Below are 4,666 nucleotides of genomic sequence, written 5' to 3'. Positions count from 1 at the left end.
CTAGTCTATAGTCTAGTCTATAGTCTAGTCTATAGTCTAGTCTATAGTCTAGTCTATAGTCTAGTCTATAGTCTAGTCTATAGTCTAGTCTATAGTCTAGTCTATAGTCTAGTCTATAGTCTAGTCTATAGTCTAGTCTATAGTCTAGTCTATAGTCTAGTCTATAGTCTAGTCTATAGTCTAGTCTATAGTCTAGTCTATAGTCTAGTCTATAGTCTAGTCTATAGTCTAGTCTATAGTCTAGTCTATAGTCTAGTCTATAGTCTAGTCTATAGTCTAGTCTATAGTCTAGTCTATAGTCTAGTCTATAGTCTAGTCTATAGTCTAGTCTATAGTCTAGTCTATAGTCTAGTCTATAGTCTAGTCTATAGTCTAGTCTATAGTCTAGTCTATAGTCTAGTCTATAGTCTAGTCTATAGTCTAGTCTTTAGTCTAGTCTATAGTCTAGTCTATAGTCCAGCTATAGCCTTGTCTATAGTCTAGTCTATAGTCTAGTCTATAATCTAGTCTATAGTCTAGTCTAAAGACTATAGACTAGACTATAGACTAGACTATAGACTAGACTATAGACTAGACTATAGACTAGACTATAGACTAGACTATAGACTAGACTATAGACTAGACTATAGACTAGACTATAGACTAGACTATAGACTAGACTATAGACTAGACTATAGACTAGACTATAGACTAGACCAACGGTTCCCAAAAGGGGGTCGCGGACCCCTAGTGGTCCGTAGCAAAATCCTAGGGGGGTCCGCGAAGACGAACGAAAAAAATCATGAATAAGAAATATTCTCTATATGTTAGAAAATATTAAAAATATCTCCAAATTTTTCATAAATACTAAAATACAAAATTTTTATTCAATAATCCCAGATTTGTTGGTGACTTTTTGAATTTTATTGTTTCGGTTGTTTATCAGGATGAAGCTATGTCCTACAAATTTATTGTTTCACTTTTATAAAGTAAAGTATTACGTGATTTGTAATTTTTATAAATGTATATGTATCGAAATAAATGTTTTTATATCAGACGGATAATGATTGCCTTAGAATTAAATACTGTTACTGGTATCCCGGAATATGAAGTTAGGTCACATTTCATAATATTTTTTTAAATTGTAAGCAAAAGTGTTAATCTAGTTAATTTTAAATATAAATATTCCATTCCGACGTGATACACAGATTTTAACTTCATTTTGTTGTCCAATATTATTAAATCAACATCAGAAAATTCATAGCGTTTTGCGTAAATAGTCAAAACCACGCAGTAAAATAATTCGTAGGTATTTTAAAATTCAAATTTAAGATCCAAATTCACAGTACATTCGCAAAGAGTTCAGGTCATATTTCATGTGGGTAACGCATTCCGCAACAACATCGAAGAAGTCTAACTTTCACATATTTTCCCGAAAACTTAGCTTACATACTCAGCTCACTCCTATGCAATCGCAAAAAATTTAGAAACATGACTCTTTAAGCACATGTCGACAATACTTGATAAAGAAACCTTTTCGCCACCTTGACGAGAAATGAACATGAAGGCTCTCACGATCATAAAATTAACATCATGTTAGAAGTCATTCTATATTTAAAACATGCAATTGAAAACATTTCCGAACATCTCAATGTACGGGAATATTTATAGGGTTTATGGACCAGGACTAAGACAATTTTCGAATGAACAATTATTTATAACAATAAGATATCAAAATATGTATGGGGGTCCGTGAAATTAAATAAATTCCTCAAGGGGTCCTCGAAGTAAAATACGGTGGGAACCGCTGGACTAGACTATAGACTAGACTATAGACTAGACTATAGACTAGACTATAGACTAGACTATTAGACTAGACTATAGACTAGACTATAGACTAGACTATAGACTAGACTATAGACTAGACTATAGACTAGACTATAGACTATAGACTAGACATAGACTAGACTATAGACTAGACTATAGACTAGACTATAGACTAGACTATAGACTAGACTATAGACAAGACTATAGACTAGACTATAGTCTAGTCTATAGTCTAGTTTATAGTCTAGACTATAGTCTAGTCTATAGTCTATATTGTAGTCTATATTATTCTTTTACAACCCTGTGAAATTTCATTTTTGGATCTGTTTCTATTACCTTTTTCTTTTATTCCAAAAAAAAAAATCATGTACCACCACCAGCAGCACCAAACATCTCCTAAAGAAGATGAGGATATAGATGATGCTGGAAAAAGAACACGAAACTTTCTTTCTGGTTTAACCAGTAGTAATTTTATACCGTTTCTTTAAAATGTTTTCAGTTAAAACTTTTTTCTCTTGCACCAAAGTTGGTCCGTCTTTATCGTCTTATTTTTTCGTAACATACACAAGAGGATGTCTTTGCAGTTTTATAGTTTTTTTTTTTTATATGTTCAATGTGAAGAATATCACACAAATACCATTTGGTTGTTAACCTCATTCAAACCAAGGAAAAAAAAAACATTGCTAAGAAAAACTAGTAAACAGCAACAGTAACAAATTACCTGTTTGAAAATTGTTTAAATTTAATGGTAGAAAGAAAAAAACTTTAGTTTGATCAAATGGAAAAAGTTTTTAAATAAAGTTGGATCTCTCATTGAATAGTGCTACCAAACTACAATCACTATTAAATGGCAAATTATTAAATTCCAAAAGATGATTAGAGAAAATTGGGGACAAAACGAATGGAAAACTGTTTATAAATGAGTTTACAAATTGGCCTTAAAAACAATTTTTTTAAATGTTTTGATAAATAAACAGAAATATTAAAATAATCTGTTTTTCATTAAACCAAAAATCGTAAATAGAAAACAATATTAAAACAAATTCAATTCCCTGCATACTAATCTGTATTAAATAAATAAAAAAAAAATTAAATAACAATTGTATTCATATGAGTATTAACAGATACACTCAGGTTTAGATTCATTCATATAGAATAATATGAAGCCTGATTGATTACTTATATCTATAGAATAGACTACATCTAATCTGTAGAATAGAATGAATTCTAATGAATTCGGATTTGACTCAGTTCTAGTTCTGTTCTAGTGTTAGTTCTAGTTCAGTTCTAGTCACTTCTAGTTCAGTTCTAGTTTCAGTTAGCTTTAGTTCAGTTCTAGTTCAGTTTAGTTCAGTTCTAGGTCAGTTCTAGTTCAGTTCTAGTCAGTTCTAGTTCAGTTCTAGTTCAGTTTCTAGTTCAGTTCTAGTTCAGTTCTAGTTCAGTTCTATGTTTCAGTTCTAGTTGAAGTTCTAAGTTCTAGTTCGTTCAGTTCTAGTTCAGTTCTAGTTCAGTTCTAGTTCAGTTCTAGTTCAGTTCTAGTTCAGTTCTAGTTCAGTCTAGTTCAGTTCTAGTTCAGTTCTAGTTCAGTTCTAGTTCAGTTCTAGTTTCAGTTCTAGTCAGTTCTAGTTCAGTTCTAGTTCAGTTTCTAGTTCAGTTCTAGTTCAGTTCTAGTTCAGTTCTAGTTCAGTTCTAGTTCAGTTCTTAGTTCTAGTTCTAGTTCAGTTCTAGTTCAGTTCTAGTTCAGTTCTAGTTCAGTTCTAGTTCAGTTCTAGTTCAGTTCTAGTTCAGTTCTAGTTCAGTTCTAGTTCAGTTTCTAGTTCAGTTCTAGTTATTCTAGTTCAGTTCTAGTTCAGTTCTAGTTCAGTTCTAGTTCAGTTCTAGTTTCATTTCTAGTTCAAGTTCTAGTTCAGTTCTAGTTCAGTCTAGTCAGTTCTAGTTCAGTTCTAGTTCAGTTCTAGTTCAGTTCTAGTTCAGTTCTAGTTGTCTAGTTCAGTTCCTAGTTCAGTTCTAGTTCAGTTCTAGTTCAGTTTAGTTACTAGTTCTAGTTCATTCAGTTCAGTTCTAGTTCAGTTCTAGTTCTAGTTCAGTTCTAGGTCCGTTCTAGTTCAGTTCTAGTTTCAGTTCTAGTTCAGTTCTAGTCAGTTTCAGTTCAGTTTAGTCAGTTCTAGTTCAGTTCTAGTTCAAGTTTCTTAGTTCAGTTCTAGTTCAGTTCTAGTTACAGTTTAGTTCTAGTTCAGTTCTAGTTTCAGTTCTAGTTCAATTCTAGTTCAGTTCTAGTTCAGTTCTAGTTCAGTTCTAGTTCAGTTCTAGTTCGTTCTAGTTCAGTTCTAGTTCAGTTCTAGTTCAGTTCTAGTTCAGTTCTAGTTCAGTTCTAGTTCAGTTCTAGTTCAAGTTTTCCTAGTTCAGTTCTAGTTCAGTTCTTAGTTCAGTTCTAGTTCAGTTCTAGTTCAGTTTTAGTTTCAGTTCTATTCAGTCTAGTTCAGTTTTCTAGTTCAGTTCTAGTTCTGAGTTAGTCTAGTTCAGTTCTAGGTTCTAGTTCAGTTCCTAGTTCAGTTCTAGTTCAGTAGTTCAGTTCTAGTTCAGTTCTAGTTCAGTTTCTAGTTCAGTTTTCCTAGTTCAGTTCTAGTTTTCAGTCTAGTTCATTTCTAGTCAGTTCTAGTTCAGTTCTAGTTCAGTTCTAGTTCAGTCTAGTTCAGTTCTAGTTCAGTTCAGTTCTAGTTCAGTTCTAGTTTCAGTTCTAGTTCAGTTCTAGTTCAGTTCTAGTTCAGTTCTAGTTCAGTTCTAGTTCAGTTCTAGTTCAGTTCTAGTTCAGTTCTAGTTCAGTTCTAGTTCAGTCTAGTTCAGTTCTAGTTCAGTTCTA

The sequence above is a fragment of the Lucilia sericata genome, unplaced genomic scaffold (assembly GCF_015586225.1).
Source record: "Lucilia sericata isolate MDLA Ls3-8-SP2 unplaced genomic scaffold, ASM1558622v1 Contig002616F_arrow, whole genome shotgun sequence".
NCBI lineage: Eukaryota > Metazoa > Arthropoda > Insecta > Diptera > Calliphoridae > Lucilia > Lucilia sericata.
This window is presented reverse-complemented; position numbering follows the sequence as displayed.